Here is a 14,137-nt window from a genome sequence, read left to right as displayed (position 1 = left end):
ATACTGGAGCTATCAAGGGTTTGCATTTGGCATAAACAGATTCATTTGTATGTAAGAAAGAAAAAGTCTCATGATCAATAACAGTCACCATGAAAATAGAAATACTTGACAAGACAGACATTCAATACTTTGTAAGAGTAATAGTTCAGTTTAAACTGACCTAGACTTTATGAGATAACTTTTTTAAAATTTTCTTTTCTATTATCCAAAACTGACAATAAAACTACATCTTTTTTATACCTTGGTATTCTTTATGTATTTTATTACTAAGCACTTACTATGTACAAAAGAAATACAGTTTCTATCCCTAAAAAGGGAAGTCTTACTCAATTTTTATATTCCAGATGTTTCCTGACACTCTTTAGATCCATATTATTTTCTTACACTTTCATTAAAATTGGAAGGCTTTATTTTAGTTGGAAGTGCTTAATTTAATTATTGATTTATTTTCCTTTATCAAAAAGTGAGTAATCCATTATCAAGCTTAATTTTTCATTCACTTTTGTAATTCTGCTCACAGGTTAAAATACTAAGGATGCCACAGACAAGCTCAAGTCAAGACACACATGGATGGTAAGGGAATGAAAAAAATGTCAGAGTATATTTCTCTCAAGTATTGGATGCAGGACAAATTTATCTTAAACATTTTAAAAACTGCCAGATACTCTGAAAATATTAGTGATTTGGAGGTAGTTATGAGATCCAAAATTACAAGTAGAAAATAGTGCATAACTAGAGTTATATATATAGTTCTTTGTACTTCTGATATTCAATGTAAATGGAATTATTAAATATTGAAAGAAAAAGTAGATTATCATTAAGAAAATATGGAACATGTTTTATTGTTACTTATCTAGGCACAAATCGGTAGGATGTATGTATTAAGTTTATTCTTCTTACACCTGTAAATATTCTAAGACAAAACTCTTTTCTCATAAAGTTTCATTAGTGGAGACGCATCATCATTTTATAAAACTGCGAGTGCTGTGTTCTCCAACATTCATTCTAGAAGCAGAATGCATCACTACAATAAGAATATGTAAGTACTGTCCAGTAATCTGAAACCTTTAATTTTCCACAACTTAAAATAGTCATAATCAGGTTGGGCATGGTGTCGCATGCGTGTAATCCCAGAGCTTGGGAGGCTGAGACAGGAGAATCGCACAAGGTTCGAAGCCAGCCTCAGCTACTTAATGAGGCTCTCAGCAACTTAGTGAGACCCTGTTTCCAAATAAAATATAAAATAGGTCTGGGAGTGTAGCCCGGAGGTATATACTTGTTTGACCTCAGCTGGGAGCAAGCTCACCAGGCAACCCAAATTCTAAGCTACTTTTGGTATGTCTACAAAGTTGCTTAAATCTTGATTCTGGGGTTATGAAATTGTAGAAACTATGAACACTGAAGACTTACTGTATGTTATTTCTATTTCAGGGGAAGAAACTGAAGCACAAAGAAGTTAACTGACTTACAGCCATCCAGCTAATAAGTGGTAGACTAGAATTTGAACACATGTCCATCAAATTTTCTAACACCTAAACATTTTACACTGAAATATAACTTTCTAGTAAATAAACCTTGAGCTTTAAAAGGCATGATAGTCAATATACTAAATGCTCTAAATGAATTTCCCAAAATGTTGCATAATATGTAACACAAGACTTCAAGAACTGAAAAACTGACACTCAAATTCAAATTCAACATGCACACTACAAACAAATATAATTCTGGATCACGTGTTTCTTAATTTGTTAAAGCACTACAGCACAGGGAAAACCAACAAAGGACTCATATCACCGAGTTTTCCAAGCTGAGGTTCTGAATCCTATTATTCTAACTTATATGATAAAATTATTGTTTTTTGCATGTAGTAGATTTTGTGTGTATGTGGTACTGGGGATTGAACCCAGGGGCATTCTACCTCTGAGCTACACCCCCAGATCCATTTTTTATTCTTTATTTTGAAACACGGTTTCACTAAGTTGCTGAGAGCCTCACTAGGCAGCTGAAGCTGGCTTCAAACCTGAGCAATCCTCCTGTCTCAGTACTGGGATTACAAGTGTGTGCCACCATGCCCAGCTAATAAAAATTTAAATGCCCAAAAACTTAGTAATTGCTTACTGAGTAAAACTATCTGGTGTAGGTAATACAAAACTATTAACTCTGCTCTATATTGAACATGAAACTAAAAATACCAGAAATCATCCTATAAATAGCCACTGTACTATCATGATACCATATATTGTTTTTACACTAAACATGGACTCAAAAGATATTACTAGTCTAGCAAAATCACTGACTTAAATTGATAATTTTACATGTGATTACTGTTAACTTTTTATCACTCGAGGACGCAGTCCCCTTTCGGATGAAGTTTGTGTAGCATCTGAAATGCTTTCTTTACGTCAATGAGTCTGGCAGCACATAAAGCCAGGGACCCAGTGCTGAGCACTGCTACAGCACCTATGATTCCAGGAGGGGCTAACCTCTAACTACAGAAGTAGGTAAGTGGACCGTGCCTATGCTGGCCGCGTATCCATTCTATGGGTTTACCTGACGATTACCTAAGCGATCACAAGGAACACAAAGAAACGGCATTTGCTGATCCTGACAATGTGCTGAAGCCAGTCAGGCAACGTAAGACGGCAGACACCGAGAGGGCGCAGGGCACGTCCATGGGAGGCACCACTGCTGTTACCATGTAAGCGTAGCTCAAGTCATAAAATCTTCAACTGTGTAGCTGAAGTTGGGCAGCTGGTCACTAAATTTCTACAGGGTAAAAAAAATCCAAAGCTCGAATCATATTTACTGAACCAAACAAGCACATTCTGCTGATACTGTCTTACTCCAAGTCACAATCTGCCAACTCCCTATACCACCTACTATTAAATGGAAAAAAAAATAACTTTTTTTTTTAAGCCTCTGAAAACTAAGGAACACTTTTCCAGGTCTGTAACATGTTTGAATGGCGACAAAGTGTTTGGGTAGAGTTCTGTTCAAAACATAGAAAACCTTGAAAATTGTCTGAAAGCTGAGAGTGACATCTACTCTAAGGGTTGGAACTCAAAGTCTGCAGGGACCAAACAGATTACATAATCCTAAGAGATAAAGTAGCGCTCCCAGTGACACTCCGAGATGAGAACTCAGCTGTCCTCCCACTCCAGGGTCAGTGGGTTTTTTTTTTTTTTTAATCTTTATTTTTAATTATAAAAAACAAAGCATGGAAGGAAATGCCAGTCATTCTCTACTTGGATTAAATACACTGCACTCCTCTTGGAGTAAGTCACACAAGCACTCAATAACAATTAAATAGGAAGACAGTTATTTGAGAGACTAGCAAAAAAAAAAAAAAAAAAAAAGAAATGTACACGAAAAATGGAAAAACCTACTGGCCATTTTGGAGGGAAAAGATTGTGGGGTGAGAAGAATAATACACTTGGCTTTGTATTCAGTAGATCAATGAATTTATCTCATTTGACTAATGCCAAAGTTGCCACTCTTTAACTGGTATCTTATGAATTTAAAATTGAACACATATTCCTCGGTTGGCATTTACCAAACTGCAACTAGTATCAGCCTCTCAGTGAACCTTTGAGAAAGCCAAATGAACTGATTTACTAAATAAGTAAACTAAGGAGATCCTTTAAACTATTATCAATTTAAATGATGACACATTAATGTAACAGATGAAAGAGAAGAATCTAGTAGCCTAACACTTTATTTAACAAGCCTGAACAATGGATATTGTAAGGTTTTATTAACTTAAAGCTAAGCAAACTGCAACAAGAATTCTTAACCTATTTTCCATTTAAAGCAAAACGTAAGAAATTCCACAAATTCCTAATTATTAACTCATATGAACTATAAAAGATACCATAATCATTAATCTCTAAATATACATCAAGATTTTAAACATAAGCCACCAATTTAAAGATAACCTCTTAAAATTTAACCTATTTTATCTTTGTAATAAATGCTTTAATAAAGCCTATAATTATTCTATCTTCTGCTACTAAAATAGTTTAGCATAAAGCTGGACACTTATTTGCCCTTTTCAAAAAAAAAAGGAAGCAACTAAGAGGTCATGTTTTTCTAAGTTTCTCAGATAGTAATGCTGAAATGACTCTATATAGTAAGTTATTTATGGAAATTTTTTTCATATGCCAGAATGTATATACTTTCAAAGTGTCAAAAAAATTCACTACCCTTATAAAATGTACACTTTATTTCACCTTCCTTATTTTCACCATTCTCTTATATTTTATGATTTTGTGAAGCAGAAATAATAGGCGGAAGCTGGGCGTGGTGACACACACTTGTAACCCCAGCATTCAGGAGGCTGAGACAGGAGGATTGCAGTTCTTGGACAGCCTCAGCTACTTAGTGGGGCCCTTTGCAACTCAATGAGATCCTATTTCAACAATAAAGAATAAAAATAGGACTAGAGGTGTACCTTGGAGGTAGAATGTCCCTGGTTTCATCCTCAGTACTGCAAAAAAAAAAGAGAAAGAAAAAAAGAAAGAAAGAAAGAAAGAAAGAAAGAAAGAAAGACAGAGAAAGAAAGAAAGAAGAAGTGATAGGAGGAACAACCTATTAAAATGAAGAGATTCTTTTGGCTCAGATGTATTCCTGATCATATCTACCATTTCATATAAGCTTTCCCTTTTCCCTGAGATCTTATAATAGGTAAGCAGCCCAGTTCCCAAAGTACTACTTAACTTGAAGTCATTAAAGTAACTTTGGTCACCTTTGCAAAGCCTGGAATCTTTGCATACTAATGCAGCTTATGAATTTCAGGGCTACAACAAAGTTTTTAAAAAGAAACTTGTACTATACAGAAAGGTATTCTTTGCTTCTAAATCACTAGCAACCAATTGCTCCCACCTCATAAAAGCCTAGACACCAATGGATGAATATTTTCCTTTCAGGAGCATGAAACACTGATGATATTCATGGATTTATATAAAGCTTAGTCACATTTCTTACTTTTGGAAGGAAAAAAGAGGACCTCACAATTGAGAAGAAACAGGAAAAAAGAAAAAAAGGCTCCTGAATCCATAGCTACACAAAATGATTAGAGAACACAATGAAGAACACAATGATGTTTTGAATAAAACTTCAAATTAAGATCTGTTAAGTGAACAAAGGGGAGGGTTAATCCTGCATGGAAGGCCACAGAATTTCCTCACTCTCTTCAAAAGCTAGAGCACTACATAAATCCATATTTGAAGGAACTGTTATTCTTCTAGAACTACTTGGCTATTTGTAACTGAAATAGCACTGAAAATCAGAATTACATTATCACTCTCAGTCAACCACAAATGTCCTTTTAAAAAAATTTGAAGAAATAAACATTGCTCTATGTCAAAATGAAGAATACTAATAAATATGTCATTACATCCAAACTAGGAATTTATGTGATTCAGGGTTACAGTGTGTAAGTAAAATAAACACAGAAATTTCTCTTCTGATTCAGTTAAAATCAAGTCATATTGCAAAAGCAAAAGAATTATTTTGCAAATGCTTTTACAATAGGCTTTTTAGTCAAGTAGACTGAGATAGCATTAGATTTTAGAGAAAGGAAAATCATAAAGAGATCTTAACAAACACAAAAGTGGAAAAACAACTTATAACTAATTTTTTTAAAGAATTAGGTAGCAAGTAAAATAGAGAATACGCCCAATATATGTAATCCCATGCCAAACAGTGAAAAGACAGAATGAAATGAAGCTGACAATGTAAAATAAAAGGTAAATGATCCATGTCATCGTAAACATCTAGTTCAAGACAGCACAGAAGATCTTGTACAGGATTTTGTGACTCTATACAAATATTATTTAATAATTATTTAGACTGCTTTTGAGCTAAATTCTAGTTCTAACAATATTTATAAATGAGAATATATTTCTTCCTAAGATAATATGCTGAATTTATTTTGCTTAATGTATACCAATTTATTAAAGCAATACAATTCTATCATGAAAATATACTATAACAAAATTTTCTTAAGCAAAACTTGAGTATGAATACTGATAAGTTATGAATAATACAAAAATTATGTTTAATCACACTGCTGATGTGACTAAAGACCAACCACATCAATCTAACATCTAAAATTCCCAGAATATTTAGAGAACTTATGTTCACTGAGTATTATTTTTGGACATGTATAACAGTTCAAATCTTTATGTAAGAATTTCTATTATCAGATTAGGATAATATATGTGCATGTATGAACTTATCATGTTGAATCTCACTATCATGTATAACTAAAATGCACCAATAATTTTTTTTTAATTGGTGGACTGCATTCATACATCACAATGGTATAAAAAAAACTTGTGTAGATATATGTGCATGCATTGCCCAGTTATCCCCTACCCCACACCATTCCCTCCCCCTCCCTCCTTCCCATGCTTGGCTTAGTGGTTGACATCTAATATTATAGCAATTTATCCAAATTAACGATAATCTCACATAACAGATTCGTTTGTCTGATATCAAACTTTTGATCACTTAGAGATAACATTTCAATATTTCTTTTTGCTTTCTTTCTTACCAGAGCATATTTTTTTTTAATTTTTTATTGGTGCACTGTATTCATACATCAGTGTGGGATACAAACTTTTATAGACATACATGTACACATCGCCCAGTCAGCCCCCACCCGATCTCCACCCCATTCTCTCCCCATCCCTCCCTCCCATGCTTGGCTTAGTGGTTGACATCTAGTATTATAGCAATTTATCCAAAATTAAAAATGATAATCTCACATAACAGTTTCATTTGTCTGATACCAAGCTTTTGATGACTTAAAGATAACATTTCAATATTTCTTTTTACTTTCTTTCTTACCAGAGAATATTTTTTTTCTATTTTTTTTTTTTTTTGGTGAAACTATCATATATTTATATATTTATTTTTCAGAGAAAAAAAATCTATCCTAATATGGAATATGGACTCTAGATACCCACAACGATCTTGAAAAAGAACAAAGCTAGAAGATATATATTTTCTGATTTCAAACCATATAAAGCTACAATAATTGAAACAGTGTAGTACTGTTCTAAAGGCAGATATATAAACCATTGGAGTTAAATAAAAGCCTAGAGCTAAACTCTTCCCTATATTGTCAAGTTATTTTTGACAAGGTTTCCACGAACATTTGGTGGTGGAAATAATAATCTCTTAACTAAATATTGTTGAAAAATAATACTTACATGGAAAAGAATAAAATTGGACCCTTACCTAATCCCACATACAAATATTAACTCAAATTAGATAAAAGACCTAAATATAAATCTTAAGACTATAAACTTTTAGGAGAAAATCTGGGTCATAAAACCTCACAACACTGAAATTGGCAGTGATTTCTTGGTTATGATTTCAATGGCACAGGCAACAGAAGAGTATACAAACTCCCTAAAAAATAAAAAAAAAATTGTATATCCAAAGACAATGTAAACAGAGTTAAAAGTTACTAATAGAATGGGATAAAATATTTCCAAATGCTATATCTGAAGGTATATTAATATTCCAACTAGACATCCTAAAAATTAACAACAATAAAGGCAAACAATACAATTTAGAGAAAGGTAAAAGACTAACATAAGTAATGAATCTCCACAGATAACCAATCTTAGTTGTCTGTTGGATGGAAAATCTTATTTCTCTGGTTCTGGTGTGTGTTACCTATTTTTTCTTTGTAGTTAATCTCTTTGAGTATTTTCTCTAGCGCTGGTTTTGAAGACATAAATTCCTTCAGTTTCTGTTTGTCATGGAAGCTTCTTATTTCTCCATCTAATTTGATAGAAAGTTTTGCTGGGTAGGACATTTTTGGCTGGAAGTTGTTTTCTTTCAGAGTTTGGAATATGTTACTCCAAGCCCTTCTGGCTCTCATGACTTGGTTTGGGAAGTCTGGAGTGATTCTAATTGGTTTGCCTCTGAATGTCACTTGGCCCTTTGTTTTTGTTGCCTTTAAGATTCTCTGCTTGGCTTCCACATTGGTCATTTTGACAATTATGTGGCATGGGGATCCTCTTCTCTGATCCTGTCTAAAGGGAGTTCTATAAGTTTCCTGGACCTGTGTATCAACCTCTTGCTCTATGTTTGGAAAATTTTCTGCTATTACTTGCTTGAAGATATTGTTGATCCCTTTGGTTTCACTTTCTTTTCCCTCCTCTATTCCAATTATTCTTAGGTTAGCTCTCTTAAAATGGGCCCATATTTCTTCAATATCAGATTCCTGCTGTCGGATATTTTTTTCTAGATTAGAAACTATGTGTTCATTTTTGGATTGATCATCTTCTAAAAGCGAGATTCTGTTCTCCATGTGGTCTAATCGGTTGTTCGTGCTTTGAATTGAGGCCTTTACTTCATTAATTGCATCCTTTATCTCTTTTTGACTCTCTCTGAGTTCTTTTCGAAGCACCTCTATTATTTCTACAGTTATTTTCCTGATTTGATCTTCTAGAAATCTCTGATTTTCAGTTTTATCGGGTTCTGATGTTGTGGGGTTGTGGGCATTCATTGCTCCAGTGTTATTCCTCTTTCCCATGATTTCGGAAGTTTGTGCCTTCTCTGGGTTCTTCCCTTGGGTCACTATGACTTCGTTTAAGGTGCTCTGGATCTCAAGTCTGTAGTATCTCTGACCCCACTACTCCTTTACTGGGTTGTATCACAGAGTCTCCGACCCAGAGAGTCGATAGAGGCTGCTTTAGACTGTGGGGGGTGCCAGGTTGCACGTTCTCCTATGGTGTGATATCTCTGCCACCGCCCCTCCCCCACTGGGTCAAGACCCAGGGAGTACAGTACTGGGATTTCTCCTCTGTGGCCCGCAATTTGACTCACTGTTCTTGAGTAAGCAGATGTAGCCGTACTGGACTTGGTGAATTCGCTGCTGCTGTTGCCGGTGGCAATATGGCGCCGCTGGTACGCCCTCGGCTGTGAGGCTGGCGTATTTCTTCTTGGTTTTGATTTCCACTCTGAATCCCTGCAGTGTGTGCTGAGCTCAGCCACTGGGAGCTTTAGATGTTCCTTCGCCGAGAAATCCCGCCTGGCTGTTCTGTAGCGCCTCACCTCGGCTTGCTGTAGCCGTCCGGTGAAATCGCCGCTGCCGCCGGCAGTATGGCGCTGCTGCCGCGTCCTCGGGGGTGAGGCTGGTGTATCTCCTCTGTGGCTCTGAGCTCTGTTCTCAGTTCGCTTTCTCTCTGGAGCCTGGTGATTTTTTTGTTTCTCTTGTGATGGTGTTTTCTGGCTATGAAAGGCGCTGATTTTGTGGTAATGGAGATTGGTTGTTAGCGGGGCTCCTAAGCCCCGCTTTTCTCGGTCGCCATCTTCCCGGAAGTCTCCGCACCAATAATTTTTTAAATTAGTACAATCATATTAAAATGTATTTTCTACTGCATAACAAACATAAAAAATCTGAAATATATCTGGTAGTAGATCATTATATATGCAGGTTCTAATTTTCCTTTTTTAATACCAAAGCCCTTCTCTACTCAACAAATCTTTGGAAAGACTAGAAACAAAATACATTTCCTAGATACATTAAAATTCCAAAGTTTAAAATTATTCCTAGAGAACCTGAATTTAATCTATTAGGCATCCATATTTCTACAAACTAAGAAACCAATAAAAGTAAATTGGCTTTTTCAGTAAACCACTAATACCTGCTTTATTTTACCAATATGTATTTATACATTTATGTTGTAAAAATACATATTTTAACTTAAACAACTCTGTTCTTCATATTTTAGTCTTACATAAAAATGATTGTTTTCAGAGAATAACTTTTAGCATTCCAGAATACTCTTAATTCTTTCATATAATTTTCCACATTTTGCTACTAGAAATTACAATATGCTTTTTTCTTTCATATGTATTACATGCTTAGGAAAAATTCTGAAAAGTAGGACTATTAGACTGTTAGATCAAAGAATTCATTTTATTCTTACAGAATCTTTAGTGAAGGCCTTCTGGAAGCACAAAGTTGCCTAAGCAATCTTAGTTTGTAGAAATATTTAGGTATATCTCTATAATTAGCAAAATTTATTGACTAGAATAAAAATTATATTTGCTTTATTCTTTTAAAGCATTCTTAATATGCACGTAAGGAGTAAACTTTAATAGAAAAGAGTGAATTGTTAAACTGATTTTGAGGCTACTTATTTTCTTGGTAGCATTTACTTTTTTACTTTTTTAATTTTTATGTGGAACATATGGAAAATGGCATACATGCAGACTGTGCTTGGTTCCCTCTCCCTCCACCCACTACCCCCTTCCCCCTCTCCCCACAATGAGTGTCCAGGTTGACCAGGCTACATTCATACTTTTACACATATTCGGATGTAGCTCCTCCTTTAAGCAACCTCAGCCTTCTTCCTCTCTTACCTTTCCACTCGAGCTCTGCCAAGGTTTTTAAATGGGGATGCACTGATCGTCTCTTAGGGTGCATGGCTCAACAAAAACAAAGACAAAACAAAGCAGTGCATTTGGCCCTTCCCCAGCTCACAGACGTTAAGTCCAATGTAAGATGTCTGGCATCTTTCCCTAAGAATTCCTTTAGGTGCTGGACTTTTAAAACTTGTACAGCTGCAATTTTATTGAAACTTAGATGAGAGAGGGGACGAGGGAGTGATTATTAAAGAAAAGATGACAGCCATCTGCTCTCCCTTCACAACGAGGTAAGAAATGAGGATGCAGAATTACAATTTTCTTAAAAGAGGTTAAGCTAGTCTTTGGCTATTCTACCCTGAATGTGCCAGATCTCATCTGATCTCAAAAGGTAAGCAGAGTCAGGCCTGGTTAGTACTTGGGTGGGAGGTTAAGCTAGAAAACATTTTGAAATCAATGTACTAAAAGGTCAGGAAAAAGCAAATGAAAGCCAGGCATGGTGGCACACGCTTGTAATCCCTGCACTTGGGAGGCGGAGACAGGAGGATCCCGCAGGTTCGAAGTCAGCCTCGCTGGCTTAAGAGACCCTGTTTCCAAATAAAAATAATATAAAAATAGGTCTGGGAGTGTAGCCCGGAGGTAGAAAGGTTTCCAGAAATCCCAGTACCACCATAAATAAATAAATAAATAAGTAAATAAATAAATAAATAAATAAAGTAATTGAAGCTATTTTGCATCTTAGGATCCAGTTTCATCTTTTCTACATTCTAAGAGATCAGTAAGATGACCTGTTTATAACAATGTCTATTTTTTCATTCCAGTTACCTGTTTAATTAATGAAATCCACCCTCATGTAAGGGTGGTTATAAGTTGCCTATAAGGAATTAGCACCAAAACTAGGACGAAGGCAGAGTCTTGGTCATAAATTTGATTTTTTTCTTTTTTTGGTGGTGCTGAGGACTGAACTCAGAACCTCCTGCATGTTAAGTAGGTGCTCTACCACTCAGCCACATTCTGAACCCCCACAGATCTTATCTTGCAGTAGGAAATTTCCCAATCTATAAAAGCTCCTATTCCTATAAAATATTATGATAATGCCATTCTGAAAATATCTGTTAATTGAATATGATAAGATAGAATGGCTTATTCAAGAGTACAGCAAGGGCCTATTCTCAGAACCTCCATGCCAAGTCCATTTGCTTTAGCAATCTAATATATTTTATGCATAAAATGTAAAAATATAAGAGATTAAACAATTGAGCAAAACCCTTTTGAACAGAAAATGTCTAATAATCAAATTAGACCAAAAATTATTTTGTGTAATACATTTTTGTTAACTTGTAAAAAACAAACACTATAGAAAAAATTTAGATTAAAATTCTTCTTGAATCTCTTTGACTTACAGAAAATCCCAGTAAAAGTCAATACTAAGGTCTTTTAGTACTTGAGACAAGACTCAAACCTAAGACCTAGTTTTAATAAATCATAAATTTTTACTTTTTTTTTTTTGGTGGTACTGGGGTTCCTGGAAGCCCTTCTACCTCCGGGCTACACTCCCAGACCTATTTCTATACTTTTAAATTTGGAAACAGGGTCTCTTAAGTCAGCGTGGCCGGCTTCAAACCTGTGCAATCCTCCTGTCTCCACCTCCCAAGCGCGGGGATTACAAGTGTGCACCACCACGCCCGGCTCTTACATTTTATTTTGAGAGATGTGGTCCATCTTATTATTCTTCAACATAAATGATTTTCACATAGTTTTGAATAGCTCTGAAATACTTTTTTAGATCAAAAAGATGCTGAAACTACACAGAAGCTCTAAGAAATATATGTTAGGAAAGAATGTAATTGAGAGTTCTTGCTTTCTTTTTATAAACCTGGTGACTATTTAAAATAAATGTCTCAAACCTTAAACTTATTTCTCTTTGGACTCTACATTAGAAATAGGAGGATCTTGCCGGGCGTGGTGTCGCACGCTTGTAATACCCGTACTTGGGAGGCAGAGACAGGAGGATCGCGCTGGTTCAAAGCCATACTCGCTGGCTTAAGAGACCCTGTTTCCAAATAAAAATATAAAATAGGTCTGGGAGTGTAGCCCAGAGGTAGAAGGGTTTCCAGGAACCCCAGTACCACACACAAAAAATATGAGGATCTGAACTTCAGTAAGTGATTCCATCCGTCCTCTATCTAAAAGAACCTTTGATATTAGAGGATGTTACTCACTATTAGGAGAATCACCAAAGAGCACACTATTTAGTCAGCTTGAGTCCAGCAGTGATTCTTTACAAATTACATGACCAATACACTAAGGCCACAAAACTCACTTTTCCAAAAGAAGGTAGATTTTATGGAAATGAATCCTGTATCCTGTACATATAAGCAAATGACAGTTCAGCATATTCTTCAGAACTACTCAAAGTTAAATAGTAAATATCTCAACACTGAGAATTCACATGGCTTCTTTATTATAGAGCCTTTATTATTATGAAAACGATTTCTTTTTATAACCACTAGCAAGATTTCTGGCAAAGGAGTAGTACAAAAAAACAAAAACTATAACCATGGAGTAATTTTAAGTGAATGTTTAAAACATTGAGGCTCAACAAGATTGCTCCTAGATTTGAAAGGGAAAAGAGAATTTAAAAATAGACTTAAAGAAAAACTATTTTTTCCCCTATGTAAACGGTTAATCAGTCCAATTCCTGAACGTACTTCTCACACAGGTCGTCATGAGGGACTAATAACAGGCCCGATGATGGATGGATGGAGTGGCACTGCTCATCACAAAGCCACTTAGTTGGAACCAACCACATCAAGAAAAGTAGAGCTGTATTTAAGAACAACATTAATACACACTGCTAAAAGACCTTGATAAATCAAGTATTCTACAATGAAACCTTCAAAGCACAAAGCCATAAAACTAAATTTTTTAAATGAATTTAATCTATTATTTATTTCTTAAATATGCCCACTATTCATTCATTCTCCCTCCCTCCCTCCCTCCCCCCCCCTCTCTTTTTTCTTGCAGTACTGGGGATTGAACCCAGGGGCATTCTATCTCAAGTTACAGCCCCAGCCCTATTTTTTATTCTTTTACTTTTGAAACAGAGTCTCATTAAGTTGCGGAGAGTCTCACTAAGTAGCTGGGGTTGGCCAAGAACCTGTGTTCCTCCTGTCTCAGCCTCCCAAGTATTGGGATTACAAGCATGTGCCACCGTGCCCAGCTCATTATTCTATGTTTTATTTTGAAATAATTAAAATCATAGGAAGTTGCAAAAAAACAGAAAAGTCTCACGCACCCTTCCTCCAGTGCCAATGTTAACCCTTATCCAACTCTAGCACAGCACCAACAAAGTGACACTGATACAATTTAAAGCAACTACATATGTACTCTGGTATGTGTGTGCTCATGCCCACACATAACTATTTTATCACACCTGCAGCTCTGTATATCATAAATATCACTAAGATCAAGACTCTCAACTCTATCATCACAAAACTTTCCATTTAACTCCTTTGTAGCCACTACTTTGATCCAAACGATTGGTTAACAAAAACAGGTCAATCCAGTGTCCTATTTTAACTATCACATCAAAGTAGATACTTCAGCTACTGAGATGTAGGAAATAACCAGGTGTGAGTTTTCTTTTCTTTCTTTCATTTTTTAAGTCCAAAGGGAATCCAAGGTTAGGAGAAGCATAAAAGGGACTGTAAGAAAGGTGGAAGGTGGCTAGAAGGTGGTGGTG

General features: G+C 35.6%; 1 protein-coding gene across 1 annotated transcript in view; it reads right to left on the bottom strand.

The window, feature by feature from the left end:
- The window catches only part of BARD1 (BRCA1 associated RING domain 1), a gene marked incomplete at both ends in the record, with an annotated part of 80,370 nt that overhangs the window by 3,768 nt on the left and 62,465 nt on the right, over nucleotides 1–14,137 (bottom strand). The gene's annotated exons all lie outside the window — the stretch shown is intronic.

This window comes from Muscardinus avellanarius (genome assembly GCF_963383645.1).
Source record: "Muscardinus avellanarius genome assembly, chromosome: 2".
Lineage (NCBI taxonomy): Eukaryota > Metazoa > Chordata > Mammalia > Rodentia > Gliridae > Muscardinus > Muscardinus avellanarius.
This window is presented reverse-complemented; position numbering and strand designations above follow the sequence as displayed.